Consider the following 14,178-nt stretch of genomic DNA (forward strand, 5'->3'; position numbering starts at 1 on the left):
AACCCAAGATAGTAATGCCCAAAATGCCAAGCTTGATGCTTCAAAATGGGAATCCACAAACCAGTGGGTGATGTCATAGTAGTTCCATCCATTATTTTATACTACTGTGACCATATTTTGATTTCCAAAAAAGAGGAGACTCGGCCCGGCCACGAGATAGCCTACTTAAATGATACTTGCAGTTTACTCAAAGATGCCTTATAATTTTAATATATTTAAAGTTTATATGTATGGATAGAAAATTCAGTTATATTACAAAATAATATCTCTCAAAGACAGAAATTCTGACAAGCCCCTATAGATAGGGGACACATTCACACACTAGAGTGTGACTACCCGACCTGAGCCCAATGGGTACCGACGGTAGGCCTACCCGACGGGTTGGGCGGGGTTCGGTCAAAAATGTATAAATTGTATTTGGGCTCGGGTCGGATTCAGGTCAAGCTTTTTTTGCTTGGGCACTGTTATTTATGTGACAACACCTGAACAGAACACACACACACATTGGCTGTTTGTTTCTACCTCTGGAAACGCCGTGGGTGCTCCGCGGAGAGGGAGACCTCCGTGTTTGAGATGGGAGCGGGCAGTCCGAGGGAGCCTGCCTCTGCCTTGATTAAATGCTTAAAATAAAATAAATTATTATTATTTTGGGTTTTTTTTTTGTATTTTGTTTTATTTCTCCCTCTCCCCTTGCTGGAAGCCTCGGACCGCCCACTCCCATCTCAAACACGGAGGACTCCCTCTCCGTGGAGCACCCACGGCGCACGCCCAGCTTGTTAAATAGCCTGTAACCATAACAACTGTGTGACATCATCAATTTATAAACACCCCCTGGACGCCCCGGATAGGACGTGAAAAGTGGACATGTCCGGGCAAAAGAGGACATTTGGTCAGCCTATTTTATACAGTATATGGTTGTTATGTACAGTGTCAGACTATAGACTGTATGTAAAGATAGACAACACATCTCCACTTTGTCCCACTGAACAAAAATGAAGCCAAAATATCCTGGTTACGGTTGTAACTGTTGCTGCCATCTTGTGATAGTGACATCATTTAGAGTCACAGTCTGCGCATTACCAATCTCTGCTGTATCGAGTTTCCGCCCATGCACCCATCCAGCCAAGTGCAAGCAGTGCCATTGATCACAAGCACACCAACTGACACACACAGCTGTCAATCCTGATGTCAACCCCCCTTTTTATGACATCAAATACAGTAACTTAACCAAACTTATCAGGAAAATGAACCCTTGAGCATACAGCAGCATCACAAGAACTACCTAAAATGACAGAAACCATCTCAGGAGAAAATTTATTTGACGTGTTATTGATCTTTTAGTTTGGCTCAAGTCTCAGGTCCCATCCGCTAACATGGAGGGGGCAAGGTTTATGACCCTTACCAGCCACCAGGGGGAGATTGAGATGTTTTAGCTTCACTTTTGGGGAGCTGCCATGTCGTCCATCCTTATTATAAAGTCTACGTCAATATGCCAGCATGTTGTTAGTTTTTTTGATGGGCTACAACAATGCAGTGGAGCATTGAGAAAGCAACAGAAAAAGAGTGACTGAATGTAGAACAAAATTCATGACGGGCATTAGAATAACTTGAGTTGAATATCACTCTGTTATCGTGGACACGTGATGACCATTATTGTGGCCAATCAACATCACATTGAACAATAATCTCATCATATTTGTTATCCCTCAGTGCAACAGTTTGGCTCTTTGATGTGTTTAAATATTTTTTGGACAACAACGGAGCTCTTCGTCATAGAGGAAGAAGATATATCAAGCTTTAATATACACACACATAAAACTTGCTGTCCTTCAAAGTGTCGTTGTGACCAAAACTCTACTGACTCTGAATCAGTCCAAAACCATCGCATACTATTAAATGTTTCTAATCTCTTTGCACTGTGTGTGTGCAACTCCCATCAACCCTTTTAAAGCTAATAAAAGTTCTGTGAAACCAATTAAAACCATCCACAATGTCCGTTTGGTATCGACTCACAGCAGGCAACATTTAGTTTGCATCGTTAGTTTACATTTGTTTGTGTCACACTAGTTCAATTTAACTTCCTCCACCCAGACGTAAAACGTCCTTGCACAAGCCCCCCAGTTACACTGATACATATATTAATATATTATGGCTTGAATTCATATTCAGGGGCCTTCTCCTCTTCAACAAGAATAAGAATTCTCAGGGAAACATATTTGTAATTTGGGGGAACTTTTGGCATAAAAACGGTCGAAGATAATGGCTTAAGATAATGAAAATACTGGCACTGGCCTTCAGAAAGTCATTTTGGTGGAACCCTGATACGGATGGCTGGCGGAGACAGATAGACAGACAGAAAGTCCCATTAGATTAGGAGAGGGAAGCATGAAGAGGAGGTTCAGCAGAGGGTATAATGAGCTGCAGGTCAGCACACAGCCACAGTTCTTTACCGAAGGGAAATCAGGAAAACGTGGGGATGAGCTGGGGTGTTGGCTGCAAATGCACACACACATTGAATACAGTTATAGTGTGTCGACAGGCCCACAGACAGACAGATGGACTGATATTCATGCATGCACAGAGCTCCTCTGCAGCTTAAAGAAGCCAGTCACAGAGAGGATTAACAAGCTGTCTGACTGCCATTGCTCTGGTTCTCTCTTTTAATCTCATTCTCTTTTTAAAAACATTCAGGTTCACCAGCTGATTCTGAGAGTAAACACAACCTTTCTAAAGCTTAAAGCTGCATTAATAGCTTCACTGGCCACTAGGGGGCAGAAAAACCTATTATCACCTGATAAAGTTTTTCGAAAATTTTGACAAACTTGTTTGTAAAATGTTGACTATTTACACATGTAACAGACACAAGCTTTTGTCTGGAGCAGTGTTTGTGTCCACCTTATGAATGCAAGCGAGGGTGTAATTTCCACTGGGGATGAAGAGGACACGTCCCCCTCACTTATATGGATTCAAGTTTATTTTCGTACTAAACTCTCTCCAAGAACTGACCCTTTACTGTCCAACCAGCATAACAATGTAGAAAAGAGAAAAGTGGAATTCATAAAAATCTTAAGGAGCTCAATGGAGTCACTTTCAGTTATTACCTTGTGCTCAGAAAGAAGCAGTGTAGTGTTGCCTGGGATATACTGACTTTTTATGGCCTGGGTTTTGGGGTTTTCTCACTCACAAAATGAGACGCAGTTACTATTTAAGACTGAATAAAGTTGTTGGTTTTTTTTTGGTAAAAATAAATAAATAAATTGTATGTGTATACAATTAATTATAATTGTTGTGTATTTTCAATTATTCAATATTGTCCAAAAAGACACTAATAATAAAGTTTGTGTCTCCCTTGATTATAGCCTCCCCCTTCTTAAACTAAACCTTAGCCACTTAGCACTTCGTCAATTGACCATGACATTGTTTTTTCCAACTTAAAAAATGGCAGATTTGTGCAGGAAGTCTTGTGTCAGGCAAGATAAGGTTCTCTCTGACCAATCAATGGTCTGTTTTAACCCCACCTTGTAGCTCTGCTCGTTTGGAATCTCAGCTGAGGTCGTACCAAAAAAAGTACCATGCACCAGGTACTATCCATCTCCATTCTGGCAGACCACTACAGAAAAATAAGGTAAGCTGATGTAGAAGAATGGTTCCAAGCAAGTCAAGTTGACTCAAACCATGATGTACCACGCAATGGAAAAGAGTCTGTGTCTGTCTCTGACACTCCATGACTGTCCTTTCTCAGTTTCAAGTTGTGTTACATTATTATTATGCTTCAAAAAAAGTGTTTGTCAGATCATTGAACAGCATTTGACACCCTCAGACCTTCAGTCTCGGGGAGCAGGGGGCTTGTGTGCAACAATTTTTTGAGACTTTCCAAAACCGGCAATTTGACAATCACACCACTTCATCACACAGTGATTGGACAGGTGCATTTTCTTCATTCTTCACACAACTACCACCTTTACAAATAAGTGCAGCACCACAAATTACAGCCAGTCTTGAGTGGGGCTCTTTCTACCAGCACTCACTGGGAACCGGCTAGACTATGATTTAAATAATTTCCAACACCAGATTTTTGAAGATAAGAAATGTTTTCAGTCCTTCTGGAAAAGTTTTCCCAAGATGAAATATTGCCATTAAACAAAACTTGTGTAGCTAAGCTAGGTTTGTTTTCAGGTGCAGCTGTTTCATGATTCATTGATCAGTCAAACACTCACACTCTCCTATAAGGCTTTTGAAAGAGCTTTTTCTGATTGTTCTTATTTTTTACATTCTTTTTAGAGTCCCTCATCTTTGATGTGTCAGCTGCAATTTTCAGCTACTTGACAGATGGTGCAATATTTTTTGGAGTTAAGACGTAGGGAGACACTTTGAAATTTGTTATCAGTCATCAGGAATTCTTCATATAATTTGCTTTATTATTAAGTTATTTCCTCTGTTGCAGCATAACGCTGGGTTCATACTGGACGTCAGTCACTTTTCCGTGGAGTGCTGCCCACTTGCTGCAGCAAGAGTTTCAGCATCTTGTGAGCCGTGAGCAAATCTAGCAAGAAAACACACAAATATTTTATTTTGAATGATATAAAGGATATATTAGGTATGATTGTAAATCATGCCACCACCTGTCCTAAACACTTTTAGAGTTGATTAACTCTAAGTGACATACTCTAAACAGCCTGACCGTTATCCACATTTGTACAATTCATTGTGTCAAGACAAAGCCACAGAGTTGCAGCTCTGAGGAGGCTGACTGCAGGTCTTTCACTCTGACTTTGAGTGTGGACAGGTAGAAAATGTTTACATGTGGTGAGGTCAGACCAAAGTCACCAAGATGAAATTCACTCTTGTAGTGTGGCCAAAACAGGCAGGACACAAACTGCAGGAGCCAGCATTGCTACACTGTAAAACTAACAACAGCAAAATTGTTAAGCAGCATTTTATGGTGCCATGTCATTGTTCCAATGGCTGAAAAGTCTCACTAGTCCAAAATGCACTTGAGCTAACAAACCTGGGTGTTTTTTTACCAACCCATCCCAGCTTTTTAAGTGTCTTTTGTGCCACTAAAAATGGATATTTTAAGACAAATCATGATCTTTCCCTATTTCCTATAATGAAGTGATTTTGTGCCTAAATGTCACCACACATTAACCACAGCATGATGACAAATGTAGGGTATCTGTGGTTTACCGAAATGTACAATGCGAACATTTTTTTTCTGGCAATAGAGTTGTCTAACTGCAGACAATGTGTATTTTCTGAGAAACAGATCTCCAGAGCAATGAGCATTTGTTTTTAGGATAATGGGCTGTTGGAGAAATGGGTCCAGTGGGGCGTTTTTCTAACGTTCAGGTTTCCGAATTTTGGGCCGTCGGAACTATGGGCAGTTGTCCGTTTTATTATATATTTTACCGTTACGTCTGTCACTGTCCATACATTCACTGCAGCCAATCAGCTTCTCTACTCTTTTCCTGCTTTTACCTACAGTTATAAAAGAGGAAAGTCAATCCAGCCATCTCTCAGAACTGGCCGGACATTCGAGGAACTCACAATTTTGCAGGTTAATGTTCAATGTGATTGAAGGACATGGGGTCACGACGAAAACTTAATGTATCTTACTCCATGTCACACAGAAATGAAAGGCAAGCGAAATGAGAAGAGGTCATGGTGGATAGTAGGTTCTACAGAGCAGGTGACTTTCACACAGTCATCTTATTTTCACCTGTAGTGTAAGTTGCTTTAACTTGATCAGACCAGAAAATGCACCTATGATGTGGTTTAGCTTTCAGAACTCGTGTCTTTTCTGTTGAATGTGGTCATTTCAGCCTCAGTCTCAAACTTTCACATCATGTGGTTCATTCAACTCCTGTAGTCATGTAGTTGAAGACTCAGCACTGCCGCTGCTCCGTCACTTAATCCAACCATTTATACTGAGGTCCAGAAGAGCAGACTGATTGTTAAAACGTCCGCATTGACACGCCACACACCTCTGTCAGCAATCCATCCTGAGGGAATTTGCATAAATGTCATTTACTGGCCAAAATAAACAACTTGCCTCTCCTCAGACATCCCCCTCCCCCTTCCGAGCACCCATCCAGTCACTTAATTGGAAAAACACAACCAGGAGAAATCTGCTGAGCGTGGAATTGATTCGCAGGTTATTTTCACTGCAAACTGCTGTTCATTTTTTTATTTATTATTTATTTTGTGATGGCTGCTGAAAATGAGAGGGGGTATCGTGTCCAACAAGGTGACCAACAACAATAAAGAGGGATTTAGATCATTTACTCAAGTAAAGGCAGGTGAAAGTGCTGCATGCATAATGTACTGAAACAGAAGAAACATATGATATAAAGTCATTAGTATTGATACTTCAGAGCTCTATACGAGCACAATGTAAATAAGTTGTAGGATGCTGCATTCAGGGTCAGAGCATCTTGTTGCCGAAGCTGTGCATTCTTTGGGAGGGGAGGGAGTTGTTTGCAGCTTATTAGGGCTGCTACGATTAAATCAGCAGCCAGACCGAGTTGTTAGTAGTTCCAGTGTTGCGAGGGAAGGCTTGCTGCCTTCTGTAGACAATCAGGGCTGGGCCTGCAGCAGAGAGCAGTAAGTACCACCACTACTGTTAAATCAGTCTGTTCTCCAGTAACTCATCATTATCTAATGTCTTGGAGTTATTCAGGTACTGTTTAGAAATTAATAAATTCCATAGTACCGATACTTAAAATGATGTGCACCAAAACTACTGCATGGGTTCTTTCACTGGTTTCGTCCATATTGTATCAACCCAATCTTACTCCCAAATCATCAGATACCAATGCTTGATCATTGGTCCTTGGCGTCAGACACCGAAGCACAGAGGCTCCCTTAGCAGCAGTATGAGACCCACCTGACCGTGGCATTTTTTGATGCTCTACAGGAACTACTATAGAAAAGAGAGTGAGAAAGCCCACATATGAGGTTGATGGGTCAAACAAACTCCGGTGTCACAGTGGGCACTTTTCATCTGCCATACATGTCATCTCCTGAGCCCATTCAGTAATTTTCCACTCACCCCGCCTCGTCTCCACAACCTACCACCCAGCCTATCGTCTGTCCACACATTTCCCACTCCTGCCGGTCCACCACGGCCACCTCATCAGGCGAACGTGTCTCACCTGTGGATCATTATCTCCTGCCACTACAAAGACACCCGCTTCACAGACACTCTTGCAAAATTGATCTTCACCTACATGCAAGACGTTCCAGTGTCTGTTTCCGGACTGCTTCCTTAGTATAGACCCAGCCCATTGCTGACTCTCCTGCGTCATCTGCTCCCCAGTAAACCACTCTGCCCTCTGTTTTTGACCATGAGCTCTGCTTCTGCCCTCCTGGTTCCTGTTCGTCTGTTTCCTGTGGCTGTCTGGAAAGACCGTAACTTAGCTTTTCAAAGTGAGTTTACTGTGTCAGTCACCTGTGATCTTCTTTGCTGTGGATTGCTTTGCTGTGTGGCACACTCCGCCCCTGTGTATGTGCCCCGGATTCCATGTTTCATGGCTGCTGTCAAGGCTTCCCCTGTCCAGACCTGGCTTCTCATCAGAGAGACTATTTCCTTGCTCCTGGTTTTGGGACCTCAGCTCTTCTGACATCACTCTCTGCCTGCCCCCTTTCATTACCATTGCACACAATTGAACTGTCGCTGTGTGTGGGCGTCAGGTGGATGCTGGCACCTAACCTGTATGCTGCTTCAGCATTCCATGCAAAGAGCTGTGGAGAGATCCTGTTCCCCTGGGGGCTCTTAAACTGAACATTGACTCTCTCTGTTGCTTCACCAGTCTGCATTCTCTGTATTTATTGAAGTGGTGTATTAAATCTGTTCTGCCTGTCCCTTGGTTGCTTTTGGGTCCAAACTCCATCCATTACATCCGGACTTTCACCCGCGAGCCTGCTGTTCATGTCCTGTGTGAAACCAGTCAGTCAAGTTATTTTAATAACAACGTAGTGTGTTGCATTTTATGCTCGTTAGGAATGTCCAAATGAAGGCTTGGACACGCTCTCTGAACCCATGGGAGCTTTAGGGTTTTACCAGTGGTGGATAGTAACAAAGTACATTTATTTAAATACTGCATTTAAGTACAGTTTTTGAGTATCTGTACTTTGCTTGAGGTTTTTTTTTTTTTTTTGAAACTTGTTGCTTTGACTCCACTACATTAGAAAGACAAATATTGTACTTTTATTTGATTTATTGATAATTTTGTCTACACCACATTTCTGCAAAGGCTCTTGTCACTTTTGCTTTGTGGTCAGTGAATGATTTTTTTTCTTTCTAAAATACAGAAGTCCATAAACTGTGATCATGCAGTTCTGTGTGTGGTTTGTCAAAGTGGCATTCCCGTACCTCCACCTTGTGCATGTGCTACTCACATTGGGCAGCTCATCGGTAGAGGCAGGTAAAGAGGAATGGTCATCAACAGGCACTTGTATTTGGTTATGTGGTGTTACTATGGCTATGGCAGCAAATGGAGATAAATATTTCTCACCAGATCACTCACATCACCAGATACCTCAAGTCAGTGTTTGAAGTTTTTCAGATGAAGAATGATTCGTATTGCTTTAAATGTTTGCTCTGCAAAAAACATATTTACTGCGCACAAACTTCATCACGGCCAACAAGAATTCGCAACCCAGCCTGAGAAAGAATGTCAAGGTATGTAAACGGATACATTTTATAAACAAAGTTGTCTGTGCCTGTATTAGTTGCAGTTTTTGTGCTATGTTTTGGACTGTTAATGGATCTGCAAAAAGTACTTTGGATACTTAAGTTTTTTTCTAAGTAGTCCAGTAACTCAAGTAATAATTCAGCTCAGCAACTTTCACTTGTATTGGTGTAATATTTGGATATACAGTAGCCTATCTGTGCTGTAACTCAAGTGACAGAGCTGTGTACTTAGTCCACCACTGGGTTTTACACATGCGCAATGTAACTGAAGCTGTTTGTGTGCACTCAACCTGACAGAAGTTTTTGGGTACACACATGGATGGCAGCTCATACACAATAGAACATTTTCATGTAAAAAGCACTGGCCTTGGTGGCCATGGTCCTCTAGCTGCAGGAGAGCTTCCTGGAATTAAATGTACCAAAGACCAAGGAGCTGTGTTGTTGGGGACGCCAGACACCTCACATCCCACAGTTTTTCTCTGGACCACTCAGCCTGGGGGGCAGGTTGTGCAATAGGTTACGATCTTTAAGTACCTGGGCACGGAGATCGACCACCACCTGTCCTTCACACAGCATACAGATGAGTTTACAAAAAGGTCCAGCAGTGTATCTTTCTCCTGAGAAGGCTGAAAGGTTTTAACGTCAGACAGGACATTTTAACAGCAGTATACCATTTACTCATCGAATCAGTCCTCACATTTAACATTGCATCCTGGTAAATTTTTCTCACGGAAAAAAGCAAGAAAAGAATCATCAAAAATGCATCCAAAATCACTGGCACCCCTCAAATAGAACTTTCAGACCTATACACTCATGTTGTAAAAAGAAAGGCAGACTCCATCACTAAGGACCCCTCACACCCCCTTCATCGTAGTGATCCAAGTATCCTGAAGCCCCGACATAAAAAGTTGTTTGGAAAAACCGCCTTCATGTATTCACATACTTTCGCTGGTCTCACACGCAAGCTGCACACGTGAGCGCGGTCCACAGAGAGGCAGTTAGAGCTACAGGCTACAATGAGGCTAAAAACAGAGTTCAAATGACGTTTTTCCAAACATTTTTTTATGTCGGGGCTTCAGGACACTTGGACACTTGTTTTTGAACGTTTGAATCTGGGGCGCCATCAGCCTACATTAGGTGGAGTTATGTTGCTACCCCCTCTCCCCTGGGATCTCCGCAAGGGATGTGAGGACTCTAAAACTCCACCTGAGCCTCCCTCGACGTATGGGTGAGTAGATAATGGCTGAATTTTCATTTTTGGGTGCACTATCCATTTAAGTATCTCCAGTTTTTCAGATCAGAAGAGAAGGGGGAAGAAAAGGAACACAAAAATAAAGAGAAAATGAAGGAGAAGAATGGCAGATGTAAAGTTGGGGGAAAAAGATTACACTTATATTCTAAACAATTGTCTCATCCCGAATATAAAATCAGAATCTGTACCATAACTTCTAACCAAAGCAGTCAGATATTTCCTCTTGATAGGAAAAAAGAGAAGGTGAGAAAGTTCCAGGAAAATACCAGATCCTCTAAATCGTGGTAAATGTATTAAGTAAATGTATTTTGTTACTCTCCACCTCACACTGACAGTGAGCGGTGCAAACAGACCAAGAGCCTGTAAACATGTTTTATCTGCAGTGTTCCCAAAATAATCAGCAGTGCCTCTTGTGCAACATGTCAGCCTGCGGAGCAATTTAATTAAACACAAGTTATAAGTTCAACAGGCAGTCTGGATAAAAGAAATTACTTTTGATCCATTATGCAAGATGTTATGGGACTGTTGAAGCCTGAGCCTGGATCAGCTTCAAAAATTTACAAACAAATCACATTCAATCTGACACCATGGATCTTTATTTATTAACCTGAACAAGTTTCTAACCTGAGAGTCTAATCTGTGAGCTGATAAAGGGATACACTGACAGTACAGAGGGGTATTAATCTATCAAGAATATGATATACTGTACAATATCCTCTACATATACTATCTGTATCTTGTGCAAATGAGAGCTTATGTTCAGTATTTGCCACCTCACAGTGTCGAGTCATGAGAGCTGATGTCGGTCATACAGAGTCACAGAGCTGATCCGCTGACTCTGATTAAAAACAACATCCACTTCAGTTCACAGGCTGCAGTCAATTTCAGCCAAGGTCGCTCTGAGCCGCTGATAGCTCTCAAATATCAGCTTGCTGTGCGTGTGTGTGTGTGTGTGTGTGTGTGTATGTATGTGTGACAGGCAGAAATGTGACACCTGAGGACAGAGTCAGGAGCAGTGAGTGTCTCTCTCACCTTTGACGTCTCCAGCAGGGAGTCCAGATGTTGATCACTTCCTGTTGGAGGCGTTCATCTGTAGTAAAGACGTCCATGTGACAGGTTGCATTTTCCCCATGAGCCCCATCCAAACCTGCACCTGCTGCCTGTCCTCCTGTCTGTCTGTCTGTCTGAAACACAATATGCAACTTTTACACAGTAAGAGTCATGAAGTTGAGAGGAAATTGATAGGTTTTTTTGTCTGTTCTTGCACTCATAGTCTTCACTGACTATTAATTGGTACCATTTGAGCTGTCACTCAATAGTAATTCAACCTTTTCCTATTTAACTTGCGAAAGTGTGCAATTTCCCCCCAATTGTTAGAATATTCCTGCATTTTTTTCTGCATCTCCCAATTCACTTATGATCAGACCTCCTAGCACACGTTACTGCCTGTTATCAACACAGATTAGGCCAGGTTTGAACTGGAGTCCTTGAGTCAATGTGAGAAGTGAAATCCAAGCGAACAGAAAGCTACGGTACACAGGATAGTGGCGTTGTTGCTGATGTTAGTGGCTCAGCTGGGATCAGGTGACACTTTAACTCACCTCCACCTCTACACCTGTTCTAAAACAAGGTCCACTAAGTTTTTAACCTTGTTGACTATAAATTGCAGTCAGCAGATCCTTACTGTAATGTATATGTACAATAAAATGAAACCTGATATCATACACTACACTGCCTTTGTTTCATGTATATATATATATATTTAGTATTTCTTATCTAAATGGATAGAGATCTGCACATATGAGGAGCAATTACACAGAGGCAGCGCTGTTGTACAATTAAATACAATTAAATCCATCCTGAAAGAGAGATCCCTCTTCTGTTGCTCGTCCATATTTTCCCATTTAAGTTTTTTGGGGGCATTTATCTGAATCAAGGGTCCAAAGACAGGTTTCATATGCTGTACAGATTTTATAACTTTTTGAGGCATATTTGCAATTTTGAGCTATACAAGTAATATTGACTTGACTGGACATGAACTTTACCTTTAGACAAACTAACCTGGCAACAAAGAGATCTGACTACTGACCTGTGAGTCTTCACATCTCTGAAAACATCAGAGCACATTATCAGTAGGTATTATTTTTGATAAATTACCCACATATATGAACTCTAAAGGGTTACTCTCTGATCTAAAAATATCCAAACTTAATTTGGTGCCACAATAAGAGTAACAGATATGTATATGACTAAAACATCACTGACACTAGTTGATGCAAAATACATACTGGGAAATGTAGCCACCCAAAATATTCTAAGACAAACAGATAGAACAAGAACAGCCTGGGCATTTGGACTGTTCTTGCTTAAATGCGGACTTTGAATTGGGTCAGTACCTGGGACTGATGACAAGAACACAGACTGAGAGAGAGGCCTGTTTCCCTTGATACACCTCCACAGGTGTTCTCACTTAGTTTGACTGATTAGACCTCACCTGGACGAGATCTGTTTGTCTGTGCTTCAACTCTTTCTGCTCACCTCTTGGGGACAACTTACACCTTTGCCACCTCTGCTTTTTTGAAATGAGCAAATGGACTTTGATGACCTGATGTTATTACTGGCATAGTTCCACCAGACTTCAACCTGGGGAGGGCTCTATTTTTAAAATAAATGAAAATTCGTGCCGGGCATCTGATCAGGATGTTTCCTGGCTGTGTCCAGTTATGGCTCATTTATACTCAATGTGAGATACATAAACGGACATGAACAGAGCCTTCTGTCTGTTCTCTGCGTTCATTTCGTCTGTATTACTACAGTTTATGGACAACAAAGCAGTACCACATGGGGGCAGTACATTATATTTTAAGTAAGGCATAGGACAATAGGACATGACAAACACGTTTTAAAAATGGCATAATAAAACAGATCAGTGATATAGTTTTTTAAAATTCTGTATTTAATGACTTCACAGAGCACAGTCGTCTACAACGCTGCCTTTGTTAAATATAAAGATACCTTAGTAAATCCTCCTCTACCGTTGCTTCGTTTGTTTTGCATGGAAGTATGTAGGCATTAGAGGTTACAGTGTTTGAAATGAATGGATCTCTTTTCGTACGTGATGAGAGAATAAATGAGCCCTCAGAAGTTTTCTGGTTACAACCAACTGGTAGGGGGTCCTGGGTAGACCCAGACACAGAGAACACTGGGGAGGGATTACATATCTCATCTGACCTGGGAACACCTCAGGGTCCCCCAGGAGGAGCTGGAAAATGTTGCTGGGTCAAAGAATGTTTGGAATGCCTTGCTTAGCTTGCTGCCCCCGTGACTTGGCTCAGGTAATCAGAAGATGATGGATGGATGGATGGATGGATGGATGGATGGACGGACAGACGGATGGATGGACGGACGGATGGACAGATGGGTGGACGGATGGATGGATGGATGGATGGATGGATGGATGGATGGATGGATGAAACTCCTGCATGGGGGCCCTTAGGAGTTTCTATGAGAGAAAGCAGAGATATGATGTAGATGTTTCTGTGGTGTGATTATTTATTGAACACAGTAAATGATGTGGACACTCAGCAGCAGCTCTTTCTGGCTGTCAGACAGCTGAATGTCTTGACATCTTAAAACATCAGCAAATGTTGTGGCTGGCAGACAGGTCTCATTAGCATCTTGTGACTTCCTTCTATGCAGCAGATTGATAGTAATGATATGTCTATGGGCAAATATCCATTACTTATGACACAATAACCACCACAATTTCTCCTAAACATGAAACATGGTGCACAAGTTCATCTTTGTCTCAGTGTGTGGCTTTATTTGGTGATAATGGCAACTTTCATTTGGCTAAAAGACCGTATTCTGTGTGTGTGTGTGTGTGTGTGTGTGTGTGTGTGTGTGTGTGTTGGTTTAATCTAGAGAGTGGAGTCATTTTCTCCTCTAATGAGTGTGTGTGTATAAACTGAGTCTTAATAGGATCAGTGGAGTCCTATAACAGCCCACAGTACACACAGAGGAACAGCTGGAGGGAATTCACTCTCTCTACCTCACACACACACACACACACACACACACACACACACACACACACACAGAAGCACTATAAGAAGAACTGTCAAAACCATAATGGCAACTTAAAGAACAGAAACACACAAATAGCAACCTTACTGCCTGAGAACAACAACAAAATAGGATGATTCTGCAAAAACAAAAAAGTGCCCAGCAA

At 41.7% G+C, this 14,178-nt stretch overlaps 1 long non-coding RNA gene across 1 annotated transcript; it reads right to left on the bottom strand.

The window, feature by feature from the left end:
• Positions 1-4,502: 4,502 nt before the first annotated feature.
• On the bottom strand, positions 4,503-12,336 carry LOC125879556 (uncharacterized). Its single transcript, XR_007447951.1, has 3 exons — positions 12,236-12,336; positions 10,980-11,131; positions 4,503-4,543 (listed from the first exon to the last, which is right to left on the bottom strand). It is a non-coding gene; the product is annotated as an uncharacterized LOC125879556 (long non-coding RNA).
• Positions 12,337-14,178: the final 1,842 nt, after the last annotated feature.

This window comes from Epinephelus fuscoguttatus, linkage group LG19 (genome assembly GCF_011397635.1).
Source record: "Epinephelus fuscoguttatus linkage group LG19, E.fuscoguttatus.final_Chr_v1".
Lineage (NCBI taxonomy): Eukaryota > Metazoa > Chordata > Actinopteri > Perciformes > Serranidae > Epinephelus > Epinephelus fuscoguttatus.